Raw genomic sequence first — 17,649 nt, forward strand, 5'->3', positions numbered from 1 at the left:
CCACCAGGATACATGAACACCAGCTAGCCACAAAAAGACACGACCCCTTCTCCCTCATAGCCCTACACACGGATGAAAAAAACCAGCATTTCGTCTGGGACAACACATCTATCCTGGGACAGGCTAAGCAAAGACATGCTAGAGAATTCCTAAAGGCCTGGCACTCCAACCACAACGCCATAAACAAGCATATAGATCTAGATGACATCTATCAACCCCTCAGAAAACGAACAGGAAATGACATCACCACAAACTCCAGGAACCCCATCCAGGAGAAAGATATAAATAGAAAGCAGGAGACAACAGCTTCTCTTCACTTGGAGGTTGCCACTGATGATGTTACCTAGCCAGGTAATGAAACGTCTGGATATCAAACCTACAGCTCAACGAGCAAACCTACACCCTAAATTGAACCCAGTCCCTGGTGCTGTGAGGCAGCAGCGCTAACCACTGAGCTACCTTGCCATCCTGGTGGAAGAGAAAATGATAATACACTTAAGGAACCTAGGATAATTATGCCTTCCTAAGGCAAGGATAAAGGTTGTGATATAGTTGTACAATATCTATTTCATAGGTTGTTTTGTAGCTTTTGTAATTCCCTTTTTTCAAATGTGCGAATGTTTGTAATCATATGAAGAGTGTGCACAATATTAGGAGGATAGTTAAGTGTTCGAAATGTAATAAGAAAGGTGAATGGCATGATGTTGCATGTCACTTTCCTAAGTGTGATGGTACAAAGGAGATAGTTGGACTTGTCATTTCACTGTTCCACACATGAGGTGAAATTTACCATCAAGATAGGGCTCGGTCAGCATATCACACATAGGCATTCTGGAGCTTGTAATAAAAAGTGGGATAGGAACAGTACAACATGTAAAGATGGGGCAGAAAGGTGGTATTTGATCAAGTGAAGAGATTATATTGCTACGAGAGTTGGACGTTAAGTTTAAGGATAGTAAATTTATTAACAAGATGATCTCAACCGTATTGAAAAGTAAGATTTTGAAACAGATTTCAGATAAGCAGAGAGTGTTGATGAAAAAGCAGGATGCAGCAGCACAAATTTTAATGTATGCTCAAAAGTGAGTGAAGAAATAGAGAATGAGAATGATGAGACACAAGGTGAGTTGAGTATAGATATCGATAGTGGGAATGTTGTGAGTAATGTGGTAACATCGGTGCGTAAATGTCCTTAGCATAGGATGGTTGAGGTATTGTTATGTCAGGCTGAGGAGAGTTTGGAAATTAGGAAAGATAAGGGTTCACTTAATCAGGGATTGAACTTAGCATTTCAAGGCTACGGAAATATTGTTGGAATGCAGGGGGAAGAAGCAGAGAGAGGGAAATATGAATAGGAGACAGCAGGTTTAGGGAGGTTGGGAGAGGGGAGATAGGTCAAATAGTAGGGCACAGAAAAGGTTCGCCGCAAAAAAGTCTCATTTGAGATGGACTCAGATTCCATTTGAAGTTAAAAGGAAGCAGTTAGCACAGAAATTGATGGGGCTGTGTCCACTTAGTGGGAAGAAAGTAGAAAATGTATTCAAGGAGAAATTAACAGTGTCGAATAATAAGGCTAGCCTTGCCAAATTTAAATCTTACACAGGGACAATGTTGACCTGATGCAGCCTGTTAAGAAGGGGGAAGTAGATCATGTCATAGGGATAATTGATCTGAAAACAGATGCAGGTCTGAACTGCTTAGTATTTCAAGATATAATGTCGATCCATAAAAAGGATATAAATTGGTTACCGAAATAGTTTGCCTGTGGGTGAGGACTGGTGTAGCTCCATTGGTCGTGAAGAATAGTAGGACAGTGTTAATTCCAAAAGTTGAAGATGAAGAGAAGTTGAAGAATATTGATAGCCTGGAGGTCAATAACAATAGGATTTGCTCTGGATTTGTACTAAGATTATCGTGAGAAGATTGTGAGACAGTGGAGTTGAATGGAAGGCAGAAGGGTTTTCTTGCACAGACCTCTGGGTAAAGTGAAAATAATTGATTCTTAATAATGTTATGCATGGAATAAAGAGGATTAAATGGGATTTGGCTGCGGTTTTTATTGACTTGGCCAAGGCCTTTGACTCTATGGGACACGAGTTGCTTTTTAAGGTCTTGGAATGGATGGTTCTTCCTATCCATCTGATACTTGATCTTTATACAAGAAGTTTTACTGTGATTGAAGGTCATAATTGTAAAATGGATCCTACTCACATTGCCAGGGGCGTTAAGCTGGAAGACTTATTGTCCCTGGTATTGTTTTATATTTCTCTGGATCCACTTATAAGTGCACTTCAGGGACAACATTTGGGCATTTTTATTAATTTTAAGGAGGAGCTGGTGCATTGTGCTGCCTTAACTTTTGCAGACGACATTGCATTGTTTAGTGAATCCTATTCAGGAATGCTTAAGAACCTGAAATTGGTTGAAAGGTTTTGTGCAAGTACTGGATTGTTGATTAATATCAAGAAGACAAGAGGGCTTTTTCTTTCACACTGAGGCAAGACCTTTCCGTATAATCAGGTGGAAAATTGGAAGATGGGGATCAGTGAAATACAATTTATAACCCCCAGAGAAACCGAAAAATAGTTAGGTGCTCAGATTAATCCATGGATTGGATTGATGGTGCAAATGACAAGGGCAAGCTGAGGATCTGGTCAGAAAATTTAAGTCAAGCAAGCCTGCGGCCGATGCAGAAAGTGGAGCCTTTGAGGTCACATTTTATTCCTGGAGTATATTTTTTTATTTGGTTTTATCAGAACCTTCACGGAGCCTCCTAAGGAGCATGGATTCCTTTATTCGAGGTTTTATTAGAACAAGTTTACCTCACAGACCTTTACAAACAGGAGGTTGAATGTCCAAAATAGGGATGGTGGGCTGGGGATACCCTGCGTGGAGGTCCAAATCCTGATTGTGATAATGAAAAAGCGTGAGGCTAAGATTATATATGCCTTATTCCAGCTCAGTAACAAAGATAACATCATAGATGTAAAGACACTTATTAGGTTGAGAGTCTGTCAAGAAATCTGCCGACCTGAAGATGATTGGGAACAATTCGATAGCGGCTCAGAAGACGATGGTGAATATTAGAGATGATGACTAGTGCCTCTTATAAGAACTGGAGAGATGAGGAATTCCATAAATGGAGTGCCTAACAATGTCAGGGTTTGAGGCTAGATGGAATAAATCCTGAACAACTCAAGAATCAATGAAATCGTAAAATAGGACATATGCTGGGCAAAGATTTTAAAATACTGAATTCCTAAGGAACTCAAGTTTATCATTCTGCTTTGTCCATTTCCCTCTTGCACTCATAACAAATCCAAAAATAGCAATTTTCTTTTTGTCAAACTTTCAATTTCTTTCGCCAAAATGTTTATACTTCTCAACCTCATGTGAGGTGGCACAGTGGTTAGCACTGCTGCCTCACAGCGCCTGAGTCCCGGGTTCAATTCCCGCCTCAGGCGACTGACTGTGTGGAGTTTGCACGTTCTCCCCGTGTCTGCGTGGGTTTCCTCCGGGTGCTCCGGTTTCCTCCCACAGTCCAAAAGATGTGCAGGGTCAGGTGAATTGGCCATGCTAAATTGCCCGTAGTGTTAGGTAAGGGGTAAATGTAAGGGTATGGGTGGGTTTCGCTTCGGCGGGTCGGTGTGGACTTGTTGGGCCGAAGGGCCTGTTTCCACACTGTAATCTAATGTAATCTAATTTTAAGAATGATAAGATTTCTAATGCATGGTTGAGATTTATGATCCTTATCAAATCTTCCAAACTGGTTAATATGATGTTATTGTGGTGTATTTTTATACCCGACGAGAGCTATTCTCTTGCATGGAAGATTTCTGATGAATAATGAGTGCAGGTTTGAAACATTTCCTCATATTTCTGTGTGGTGCTTTGGAGTCAAGAATATGTGGATTAAGCGATTCAACAGAATTGTGGAGAAGTTATATCAATTTGTTGGCAAATTCGGTTGGACTACGTATTTTGAGCCCCATATAAAGGATGGTACAGGAAAACTTTGGAGCTTGATATGATTTTCAGAATGGATGTTGCGGATGTTACAGTATGATTTGAGAATGAATATGATGCCTTGGAGAAAGAGAAACATGAGGTTGAGAAGTATAAACATTTTGGCGAAAGAAATTGAAAGTTTGACAAAAAGAAAATTGCTATTTTTGGATTTGTTATGAGTGCAAGAGGGAAATGGACAAAGCAGAATGATAAACTTGAGTTCCTTAGGAATTCAGTATTTTAAAATCTTTGCCCAGCATATGTCCTATTTTACGATTTCATTGATTCTTGAGTTGTTCAGGATTTTTAACAACTGAACTCTGGTTGCCCATTGGCTTATTGTGATATTTATATATTTGTATTTTATGATTAATTTTAGTGTGATTTTATATTTTTATGATAGTTTGATATTTTTGATGTTTTCTTTAGCTGATTTTTTTATGATATTATAATAAAGTTGTATTTTTTAATTCACAATAAGGCTGATGGGTAATGGGTGTATTATTCTTTTTATGCCAACACATCAGATGATGTAGGTCATGGGTATTTTATTTTAATCTAGTGGTCGAGATAGTTACACTTCCCTTTCTGGTGCTTGGTGAATAGCTGATTCTTTGTTTGCCATCCCATCCCTGTAAGATCTAGCTTGGTAAGCTGCATAGAGGTATTACAAAATCCTGACAAGCAACTTGTAAAACTTGAAAGAGACGCTGGTAGAAGTAGAGGGAAAGATTTTAAAAAGGACATATAGGGTAACTTTTTCACACAGAGGGTGGTGTGTATATGGATTGAATTGCCAGGGGAAGTGGCAGGGGCAGGTACAATTACAGCAGGCATTAGAGTTATATGAGCCAAATACTGGCAAATTGGACGAAGTGAAATTGGGATGTCTGGTTACAATGAACCAAAAGTACCTGTTTCTGTGCTGTATGACATTAAGACTCTGACTTTATATCCAAAACAACAAAGACAACTATTTTATCAATACAATTTTACATTTTAAGTGGTTATTATGACCCGTTTATTGATTCAACATCAAAATGGCCAATTATTTTATAGATGACTTGCATGAGGAAGTAGAATGGCGGGTTAGTAAGTTTGCTGCTGATGGTGCGAAGGTTGGTGGAGTTGTGAACAGTGTGGAAGGCTGTTGTCGGTTGCAATGAGACATTGACAGGATGCAGAACTGAGCTTAGAAGTGGCAGATGGAGTTCAACCTGGAAAAGTGTGAAGTCTTTCATTTTGAAGGTTCAGTTTGAATACAGAATACAGGGTTAGATCTCTCAAAGTTGCCACCAAATTTGATCGGGTTGTTAGGAAGGCATATGGTGTGTTGGCTTTCATTAGCAGGGAGATTGAGTTTAAGAGTCATGAGGTTATGCTGCAGCTTTATAAAGCCCTGGTTAGACTACACTTGGAATATTATGTTCAGTTCTGGTTGCCTTATTATAGGAAGGATGTGGAAGCTTTAGAGAGGGTGCTTATGGTCTTTTAGCAACAGGGGAAACAAGTCCCTGCGAGCTAAGGTTCAGGAAATAAAGGATAAATCTGATGACTTCTCACAACTGCTGAATTTGCTGTCAATGAAGCTAAGTTGCTGATGGCTAGAGATTGATGTGTCCAGTTCTGATTCCAACCAACATGGATTCAAGCCTTTGGGACATAATCATAGTGATAATCATTATCAGGACATAGCATCATAGAGTCATAGACATAGCATGGAAAAAGATACTTCAGTCTGTCTTATGAAAAAAGGTTGAAGCAGTTAAGAATTTTCTCATTGGAGTGAAGAAGGATGAGAGGTGACTTGATAGAGGTGTACAAAATGATGAGAGGCATAGATGGAGTGGATAGCCAGAGACCTTTTCCCAGGGAAGAAATGGCTATCATGAGGAGGCATAATTTTAAGGTGATTTGAGGAAGGCTTGAGGGAGATGTCATAGGTAGGTTCTTCACCAAGTGGTGGGTCCGTAGAATGCACTGCCAGTGGTGGTAGAGTCAGATACATTAGGGGCATTTTAAGAACTCTTGTCTAGATACATGGATGAGAGTAAAATGAAGGATATGTAAGTTAGTTTGATCATAGAGTAGGATAAAAGGTCGGCACAGCATCAAAGGCCAAAGGGCCTGTACTGTGCTGTACTGTTTAGATTAGATTACATTACAGTGTGGAAACAGGCCCTTCGGGCCAACAAGTCCACACCAACCCGCCGAAGCGTAACCCACCCATACCCCTACATTTACCCCTTACCTAACACTACAGGCAATTTAGCACGGCCAATTCACCTAACCTGCACATCTTTGGACTGTGGGAGGAAACCGGAGCACTCGGAGGAAACCCACGCAGACACGGGGAGAATGTGCAAACTCTACACAGTCAGTCGCCTGAGGCGGGAATTGAACCCAGGTCTCTGGCGCTGTGAGGCAGCACTGTGCCACCGTGCCGCCCACATGTTCTATGTTCTCAAAACAAAAGATCAGTCCACCAGGCTTCTTTAATTATCTCAAAATAATTGATTTATTACAAATAAAAATGATTCTTAAAGCAAGTGGCTACAACTGATGAACATCTAAGCTGTGAGTTGGAATTAAAACCATTTTCCTTTAATTCCATACACAGATACAGTCACACCACACCACATGTCTCTTCAGAGCTTATGGTCTTTTAGCAACAGGGGAAACAAGTCCCTGTGAGCTAAGGTTCAGGAAATAAAGGATAAATGTGATGACTTCTCACAACTGCTGAATTTGCTGTCAATGAAGCTAAGTTGCTGGTGGCTAGAGATTGATGATGTGTCCAGTTCTGATTCCAACCAACATGGATTCAAGCCTTAGGGACATAATCATAGTACAGGTTTTACCAGGTAGACAGAAATAGTGGTATGTGGAAACTCTGTCAAATTCCCAGAGATTTGTGCTGATGGCAAGATTTCAGGAGAAGGTTTTCAGCTTTGAACATGCCTTCTTTTCTCTGACCCTTGGGTCTGTTAGAACTCAAAGTCCAGTGAGGATTGCTAGGCAACCATTAGCATAGATTATTCTTATCCCCTTCAACATCTGGTTTTCCCAGTAACTGAGACAATTAACCCCATCTCTCATCTCCTTGAAAGCAAAGCTTAACTGCTTAACCAAAGTCACTTGATTTTCATTGAAAACAAAAGGTAGTTCACCATTGGCCATGAATTGCTAGAGTGCAAACAAAGGTTGTTTTAATCTAGAGAATATCTAAATAGTCAAACATCTTCCAGATTTTCTTCCAGAAAGTTCTTAAATATGTATTCCCAACATGGTTACATTCAATAATACCAATTTACAACAATCTATGAAGGAATCAAAGACAACTAGAAAACTCAGGGAGCAGCTCTGAAGTTTCATCCCATGTATCTGACCTTTTCTAAAAGCATCATTTATTCTTGCCTAATTTTATCTTCTGGATTATTGGTGCTGGAAGAGCACAGCAGTTCAGGCAGCATCCAAGGAGCTTCGAAATCGACGTTTCGGGCAAAAGCCCTTCATCAGGAATAAAGGCAGTGAGCCTGAAGCATGGAGAGATAAGCTAGAGGTGGGTGGGGGTGGGGAGAAAGTATCATAGAGTACAATGGGTGAGTGGGGGAGGGGATGAAGGTGATAGGTCAGGGAGGAGAGGGTGGAGTGGATAGGTGGAAAAGGAAATAGGCAGGTAGGACAAGTCCAGACAAGTCATGGGGACAGTGCTGAGCTGAAAGTTTGGAACTAGGGTGAGGTGAGGGAAGGGGAAATGAGGAAACTGTTGAAGTCCACATTGATACACTGGGGTTGAAGTGTTCCGAGGCGGAAGTTGAGGCGTTCTTCCTCCAGGCGTCTGGTGGTGAGGGAGCGGTGGTGAAGGAGGCCCAGGGCCTCCATGTCCTCGGCAGAGTGGGAGGGGGAGTTGAAATGTTGGGCCACGGGGCGGTGTGGTTGATTGGTGCGGGTGTCTCGGAGATGTTCCCTAAAGCGCTCTGCTAGGAGGCGCCCAGTCTCCCCAATGTAGAGGAGACCGCATCAGGAGCAATGGATACAATAAATTATATTTACCTCGTTAATTTTATCTTCTGTTCTCTGTAATACTGGAAGAAGCTTTTCTTATTGAGCTCTCAAATCTAGCAAATTTCCTTTGTCCATTCCTTCAAAAATCTCCACTTGAGCAGATCTATCCTCAGCTCATAAATTCTTCAAAGTATTCTATGAAATGTAATTTCAAACCTGAAACATTCACAGACAAGGGAAGCAGCTGCATTAGAATTTTTTCACTTCCAAGTACACCTCCAAATCTCACACCATCCAGACTTGGACAAATATTCATCATCTTTAAGCATTACATCAAAAAACAATCCCTGAAGCTCTCCGCTGGATAGTTTATGGAAATACCTTTAACTGTAATGGTTCAAGAAGAAAATGCACCAATTTTGCAAAGGTGAATATGGGTGAACAATAAATGCTCAAGTTGCTAACAATGGTTATATGCCAAGAATTAATTAATTAAATCTGTTTCTTTTATCTCCAATGAGATTGTCCCTGTGCCTCTCATATTTTCATTGCCATCACTATGTCAATTATTTCATTTTGACTCTCTTCCTCATTCTCTTCCCCCTTTGGGTGGTTACGTAAAATTGAAATAAAACATGCGTGAATTGTCTTATCAGAGGAGGTTCATGAGAATGATCCCAGGAATGAAAAGTTTAACATATGAGGAATGTTCGAGGACTCTGGGTCCATACTCGATAGAGTTTAGAAGGATGAGGGGAGATAGGTGTTTGACAAGGATCCCCATGGGAGCAAGGTTAGATCTCATGGAATACAGGGAGAACTAGCCATTTGGATACAGAACAGGCTCAAAGGTAGAAGACAGAGGGTGGTGGGTGGAGGGTTGTTTTTCAGACTGGAGGCCTGTGACCAGTAGAGTGCCACAAGGATTGGTGCTGGGACCACTATTTTTCATTATTTACATAAATGATTTGGATGTGAGCATAATATAAATTTGTAGATGACTCCAAAATTGGAGGTTTCATGGACAGCGAAGAAGGTTACCTCAAATTACAATGGAATTTTGATCAGATGGATCAATGGGCTGAGAAGTGACAGATGGAGTTTAATTTAGATAAATGTGAGGTGCTGCATTTTGGGAAAGCAAATCTTAGCAGGACTTATACACTTAATGGTAAGGTCCTAGGGAGTGTTGCTGAACAAAGAGATCTTGGAGTGCAAGTTCATAGCTCCTTGAAAGTGGAGTTGCAGGTAGCTAGGATAGTGAAGGCGGCGTTTGGTATGCTTTCCTTTATTGGTCAGAGTATTGAGTACAGAAGTCGGGAGGTCATGTTGCGGCTGTACAGGACCTTGGTTAGGCCACTGTTGGAATATTATGCGCAATTCTGGTCTCCTTCCTATCGGAAAGATATTGTGAAACTTGAAAGGGTTCAGAAAAGATTCACAAGGATGTTGCCTGGGTTGGAGGATTTGAGCTATAGAGAGAGGTTGAATAGACTGGGGCTGTTTTCCCTGGAGTGTCAGAGGCTGAGGTTGAAAAAATCAGGAGGGGCACGGATAGGATAAATAGACAAAGTCTTTTTCCTTGTGTGGGGGAGTCCAGAACTAGAGGGCATTGATTTAGGGTGAGAGGGGAAAAATATAAAAGAGACCTAAGGAGCAACTTTCCTTGCAGAGGGTGGTACATGTGTGGAATGAGCTGCCAGAGGAAGTGGTGGAGGCTGGTACAATTTCAATATTTAAAAGGCATCTGGATGGGTATATGAATAGGAAGGGTTTGGAGTGATATGGGTCAGGTGCTGGCAGGTGGGACTAGATTGGGTTGAGATATCTGGTCAGCATGGATGAGTTGGACTAAAGAGTCTGTTTCCATGCTGTACATCTCTATGACTCTTTCTATGATTCTGTCAACAGAGCTTACTGACTTGCTTCCAAAGTTGGTGCTAAGTAGCTAGAACTTGTCATGAACGCTGACTACCTTTACAGGCCCTGCAGCTGCCTAATGAGCAATTCCAAGAAGGAGAACTCATTAAGTGACTGCCTTTCTTTTTAGTTATTTGATGCTTTAAAATGTACAGGGAATTTCCATCTTTTAAAATCATTTGGCAGGAATTGATAATGGGGGTGATATACATATAAAAATTGTGTATGTGTCCCACAGGCTTTTATTACATGAAAGGCTTTAATTAAATTTGGAATCAAACGAAGAAATGGAAGGTGGTTGATGTGTGCCCTGATTTTAATTTCAGTTCGGCAGAAGACAGAACTTCCCTCCTGTCGTCATTATGAGAACTGGGCCTCATTTTAATTATTTGTCTGTCGAGTTTCTGGCAGGGATTCCTGATTCCTACTTAAAATGGTAATGTAGCATTTTCTTTTTCCGATTTTCACTACCATACCACTACCATACCAAGGAAGTCTCGGAAATAGTGTGAGTAGTTCTGTCCTTGATGTTTCCCTGGCAGCCCTAATGGAGGAGTTCAGGGCGAGGAGGGATATATTGTTTCCCTACACATGTGGCAGCCTGGAAAGGTGTGGTTGATGGTGTCATTGCCAGCAGATCACACACAGGATCTGGATTCAGTGGAGGAAAGGTTCAATATTCATTAACAAACTGTGCACAGAGCTGTCTATCTCTCCATATATTGCAACAAGTCTTGTCAACATTCTTTACAAACTCTCTACCCTCCCACACCCCCTATGTAGATCCATCACTTTCATCACAGTGGATGAATAGCCCTTGATCACTCCAAACACGCTTATCTCTCACTTTGCTCTCCATGTAAATCACAACAACACCAATCTCTTTTCACACCCTCAAACTTGCACTTCAACTTTAAGACATTACAGAAATAAGGTTTCTATTAGAAGATGCCAAAAATTCAACATTATGTCATTACTATAATCAGAAAAAGATGAATCTTGAAACAGGAAAATGTTTTAGCAAAATCTCTGAAGTAAATAATTAGGAAAGGAAACATCTTTAGCACAGATGTGCTCTGACCAGTTTCAACATTTGGAAATAATTATTTTAAGATTATTCTAAAATATATTTTATATTTCCAAAACTTGCTGGTAATTTCAGTTTAGTGAAGGGATTAATGTTGCTTGGAGCAGTTTTCAGTATAAGAGAACCCACAAGAGTAGATACCATTTAATTCCATCGGTTAACCCCAAATATTATTTGGAGAGCGGATAAATTTCAGAGATTAGCACACATATCCTTTCATCTCTGAGAGACTATTTAATTCAGGTCTGACTGATCTCTCTCTTTCATGCTAATAATTTTGGCTGGTTTTAATCCAGTTCCCTGTGTGCACAAACCCACAAAATTGGTTGTACTTCAGAACAAGTTAGTACTAAATTTGCAAGGATGATTCTGTGGAAAATCAAACATATTTTCACATATGCAGAATGGTTTTGTCCTTTGAGTTTGTCACAAAAGGACATTTGAGATCCAACTTTGTTTTCTACGTGTATTGGTATTATTGAAGCGTTTATGAAAGCTTTATCATAGAATCCCCACAGCGTGGAAGCAGCCTCTTGAGTCCACACTGAACTTCTGAAGAGCATCTCACCCAGACCCACCTATCCCTGTAAACCTGCATTTCCCATGGCTAACTTACCTAACCTGCACATCCCAAGACACTTTTTGGGTAATTTATCATGGCCTAACCACCTAACCCGCACATCCTTGGACTGTGGGAGGAAACCGGACCACCCAGAGGCAATCCACACAGATGCACAGAGAATGTACAAATTCCACACAGATAGTCACCCGAGGGAGGAATTGAAACTGAGTCCTTGCTGCCTGTGAGCCACTGTGCCACCCTAAGTTTCCTCTAGATTGCAATTCAGACCACATTAAATAAACTGGGCTTATATCCCCTTAAATAGGAAAAGACTAGGCTGAGATGGATAGGATTTTGTTCTGAATTGATGGGACCAATCCAAAAATAAACCTTTTCCAATGGTAGAACACTTGTTTAAATTAGAATCAGGCCATTCAGGAGAGCAATTACAAAATATTTCCTTATACAGTACAACGTATGGTACAATTAGGAATTCTCTCCCATTTAAAACAAAACACAGCCATAGATGCCAGTTCAATCAATACTTCTAAATCTAAAATGAATAAATATTTGCTAATTACCAAGGGATTTGGAGCAAAAACAGATTAATATAGTCAGGAATCTGATCAGCCACGATCTAATTAAATGTTGAAATAGGGTTTGAGACTGAAAGATTGGCTCCTGTTCCTGCATTCCTTTATATTAATTAAATAAAACATTTAAACTTTTACTGAAAATTGCAAATCAGAGGAAGTATTCAGAAATGGATTTGTTGTTGCTAAATATAGTGGCCAGAAGTATTCTTAACACCATTACTGGGATAACTAGAGGAGAGGAAGATTAATTATACATCCAGACACTGGAGCTGCTTGACACTGATACTACTGAAGTATTTTAATTTACTCTGCTGTATAGAATACAAATAATTGCCACTAATTCGGTGGTGGCATGTTACTGATCACTCAGGGAGTCTGGGTTGCTGTGGCAACGTATACGTTTACAGGCACGTTGTAGCCTGGAGCTATAGATAGTGCTGATAGAGACTCCAACATTCTTTCCATTACATGGCAGTTCAGAATCTCTTTACCACCTGCCGTTGGGTGTTCTGGAAGCATTTGCAGGTTTAGTCTCACCTGTTTTCACCCACATTATGAATGTACCATTCTGGATCCTATCTGTGACTAGAACCCAGACTGCTGCTTTAGAGGCAGAGATGCTACCCAACTGTCCCATAAGATCTCCCTGCTTTTTAGCTGTCAGCTTTAAAATTCTCAATAGATGCCAAAGCACCTCACAGTCAATGAAATACTTCTAAACTGTGGTCACTGTTGAAGTGCAGCCTTAGCCAATTTGCTCACAGCAAAATCCTACAAATAAGAGGTAAAATTGCCAGATAACCTATTTTCATTGGGTTTTTTTTAAGGGTTAAAACATCCAGATGGGGGTAGAACTGCCTGATTTCTTTCAGGAAGTGCTACTATGACGATCTCCACTCACTTGAAAGGGAATATGTGTCTGGGTTGAGTGTCTCAGCTGCTAGATGTCACTTCTGACAGCACAGCATTCACTTGGAGCGTAACCCTAGATTATGTGCTCACGTTAATGCAATGAGATTGCTGACTTTCTGACTCAGAAGTGAGAGTGCTGCTGCTGAGCCGGTGCGGTTTTACTCAAACACTGTACGTGGAGCTCCAGCTCTACGTCCTTGTATTTACAATATAAATGTACCTAATTTGAAATGAATACAGTTGTTTTGTTTTAAAGCTCTTCGCTATTTGAAATAATTCATGGTTATTTCTGTAGGGTAATGTCATGAACTAAAAATCATAGGGAGTTTCTTCCACAGCTCTCCTGCTCAGCGTAGCTGAGGGGTGACCTTATAGAGGTTTGTAAAATCATAGGAGGCATGGATAGGAGTAAATAGACAAAGTCTTTTCCCTGTGGTGGGGGAGTCCAGAACTAGAGAGCATAGGTTTAGGGTGAGAGGGGAAAGATATAAAAGAGACCTAAGGGCAACTTTTTCACACAGAGGGTGGTGCGTGTATGGAATGAGCTGCCAGAGGAAGTGGTGGAAGCTCATGCAATTGCAACATTTAAAAGGCATCTGAATGGGTATATGATTAGGTAGGGTTTGAAGGGATATGGGCTGGGTGCTGGCAAGTGGGACTAGATAAGTGGGACATGGTCAGCATGGGCATGTTGGACCAAAGGGTCTGTTTCCGTGCTGTACACCTCTATGACTCTATTACTGTAAGTATAAAAGAACTCTATTTATTAGCGTAAGGCTTTCTGCCAGTATTTTCTCTCAGTCACCGTGGTGACATAGGAGATGCTCTGAAGAAAGGCACCAGATTGATCTCTGGCAACTCGGGTTCAAAAAGCACAAGAGTGACAGGCAAATTCACCTTTGAGTGTTGCAAGTCACCTGTGAGATAGCAAGGACTTGGTTGGAGGGGAATATTCAAAAGGTTGCTTCTGAAGAATATTATCTCCTATCATTGCTTCCTTGTGGTTCTGAGCTGAACAACTGCTGGAAAAGGCACTTTGTTGATAGTGGAAAAGCAATGCAGAGTTTGATTGAAGGAATAGTATGAGGTAGACAGAAGCTGTGAGGAGTTTGGAAACCAAGTTAGAAACCTAACAGTATGATCAGAGTGCTACCTGTTCAAGGCAGCAGCCAGCAGAAAAAAGTCCTCCCATTTTACTTTTCCTTTTTATGCCTGCAGAGGGAAAATTATTTAATAATATATTTACATTATTGATAAGTACTTGCTACTTTTCATTACAAAAGAAACTTTTAATCAAAACTATTAAAACTCATTTTCCAAACATTTTTTATGTTCTGATTTAGAACACTATTGCACAAACCCTGTTTTGACAAAAAAGATGTAACTTTGCTAAATGAGTTTTTGGTGCACCATTATTTGACGAAAGGTGTGTAAACATTTTGTAAACTTTTTTTACAGTTTGGATTGTAAACTAGTGCCTATATAGAATTTTGTCTTTTTTGTCAAGAAGTTTAATAATTAACTCGATCAGTCTTTACAGAACCATAGTTTTAAACCAGCATGTGTCAGGGAGTAGGTGATTGAAAGAAGGAGAAAGTGAGTATCTGGACCATCTCTGATGCCTCTCTCCCCTTCCTGTACCTTTCCATCTCCATTTCCGGCGACCGACTCAACATGGAAATCCATGACAAACCTACCGACTCCCACAGCTACCTGGACTACACCTCCTCCCACTCAGCTTCCTATGAAAACATTATCCCTTATTCCCAATTCCTCCCCCTCTGCCACATCTGCTCCCAGGAGGACCACTTCTACCACAGAACATCTCAGATGGCCTCCTTCTTCAAAGATGGCAATTTCCCCTTCCATGTGGTTGACGATGCCCTCTAGCAGATCTCCTCCACTTCCTGCACCTCTGCCCTTGACCCCCCCCACCCCCAATCACAACAAGGACAGAACCTCTGTGGTCCTTACCTTCCACCCCACCAACCTCCAGATACATTGCATCATCTTCTGCCTTTTTCACCACCTACAAACAGACCCCACCACCATAGATATTTGCCTCCCCACCCCTATCTACATTTCAGAGAGACCATTCCCACCATGACTCCCTTGTCAGGTCCACGCCCCTCCCATCACCCTCACCCTCCCATCCTGGCACCTTCCCCTGCCACCCCAAAAATGCCAGACCTGCGCCCACACCTGCCCCCTCACCTCCATCCAAGGCCCCAAAGGATCCTTCCACATCTGACAGAAATTCATCTGTCCTTCCACACACGTCTACTGTATCCATTGCACCTGATATGGTCTCCTCTACACTGGGGAGACAGGATATCAAATTGCAGATCATTTCTGGGATACCTGCACAAACCAACCTCATTGCCCTATGGCTGAACACTGTAACACCCCCTCTCACTCTGCCAAGGACATGCAGATCCTGGGCCTTCTCTACCGCCAAACCCTTACCACCCAATACCTGGAGGAAGAATGCCATCTTTTGCCTTGGGACCCTCCAACCGTACAGGATCAGTGTGAATTTCACCAGTTTGCCCATTTCCTTTCCCCCTCACCTTATCCCAATCCTAACCTTACAGCTTGGCACCGCCCTCTCGAACTGTCCTACCTGTCCAAATTCCTTCCCACCTATCTGCTCCACCTCCTCTCCGACCTATCACTTTCAACCCCACCTTCCCAGCTACCTTCCCTCTGCCCCCCAGCCCCACACCCCTCCCATTTGTCTCTCAGCTCCATTGGCCCACAAGCCCCATTCCTGATGAAGGGTTTATGCCTGAAACATCGTTTCTCTTGCTCCTCAAATGTTGCCTGATCAACTGTGCTTTTCCAGCACCACACTCTTCGGGTAGATGACTGAAGGTCTCCTGGAGTGTTAATGGAAGTTTGTTCATATTATGGGGTTTTAGAGTCTTAGAGTCATTGAGTCCTGGAGCATGGAGACAGGCCCTTCAGCCCAAACTGGTCCATGTCTACCAAAATGTCTATCCATGCTAACTCCATTTCCCTGCCCATATCTTTCTAACTCTTTACTATCCATGTATTTATCCAAATGCCTTTTAAATGTTGTTAATATACCCACCTCAACCACTTCCACTGACAGTTCATTATGTGTACCACACTGTGTAAAGAAGTTGCCCCTCAGGTTCCCTGTTATTCTTTCTCCTCTAACCTTTTTTGGATTCACTCTAATCTTCTGAGCCCTCCTGATTTCCTTCTCCAGTAAACTCCTGCATTTCCTGTATACCTTCAGGAATTCCCTTGTTCCAGCTGCCTGTACCTGAGCCATGTCTCCTTTTTTTATGGTCAACGCCTCAATATCTCTTGTCAGCCAGCGCTCCCTATTCCTGCCAACCTTGCCAGTCACCCTCACAGGAACTATAGATCTTGAAGTCTAGCTATCTTACTTTTAAAGGTCTCACACTTGCCAGAGGTCCCTTTGCCTGCAAACAAACTATTTCAATCAACCCCCACAAGCTCCAATCTAATTCCATCAAAATTTGCCTTGCCCCAATTTAGAACGTGAACCTGTGGACCAATTTTGTCCTTCTCCATAACTATTTTAAAATTAATAGAACTATGGTCACTGGTCCCAAAGTGCTCCCCCACTGTCACCTCCATCACCTGTCCTGCCCTGTTTCCCAAGAGTAGATTGGAATTTGCCCCTTCCTGAGTAGGACCCTCTATATACTGCTTGAGGAAACTTTCCTGAACATGCTTAACAAATTCCACACCATCTAAGCCCTTAACACTCTGGCAGTCCCAATCTATGTAAGGAAAATTAAAATCCCTTACTATTACGACCCTATTGCTCCTGCAAGTCTCCCTAGGATTCCTGCATGTTTGTTCCTCTAATTTCCATTGACTATTTGAGGGCCTTTAGTACAACCATAATAACATCACCATTCCCTTCTTATTTCTTAGTCCCACCAACAAAGCCTCACTGGGTGATACTTCAGTTATTACATCTCTGACTAATCAAAAATGCAACTCCCCCTCCCCTCCCTTCCTTCCACCATATCTGTCCCACCTAAAGTATCTGTACCCTCATATGTTAAGCTGCTAGTCCTATCTCTCCCTTTAGCCATGCTTCTGTAATGGCTATAACATCCCAGTTCCATGTATCTATCCACACCCTGAGTTCACCGGCCTTACCTGTTAGCCCTCTTGCATAGATGACCAAAGGGCTCCTGGAGTGTTAATGGATGTTTGTTCATAGTGTGGGGTTTTATAACAGAATAACAAAACTGCATTAGCTCAGTATAGAATGTGGGCTTCACTGATTGGGCCAGCATTTATTGCCTACCCTTACCTGTCCTTGAGAAAGTACCGGTGACCTGACATTCGTGAACCGCTGCAGTCCATTTGTTGTATATAATGTCACAATGCTGTTAAACAGGGAGTCCAGGATTTTGACACAACAACACTGAGGGAATAGCGATGTATTTCAAATACTCAATGACGAGCGCCTTGGAGGGTAATTTGCAGATGTTGCCATTCCCATTTATCTGCTGTGCTTGTCATTCTGGATGATGGGTTGGAAG

Source organism: Chiloscyllium plagiosum, unplaced genomic scaffold (genome assembly GCF_037043375.1).
Source record: "Chiloscyllium plagiosum isolate Xiang-an unplaced genomic scaffold, Cpla_swu_hap1 HiC_scaffold_17, whole genome shotgun sequence".
Taxonomy (NCBI): Eukaryota; Metazoa; Chordata; class Chondrichthyes; order Orectolobiformes; family Hemiscylliidae; genus Chiloscyllium; species Chiloscyllium plagiosum.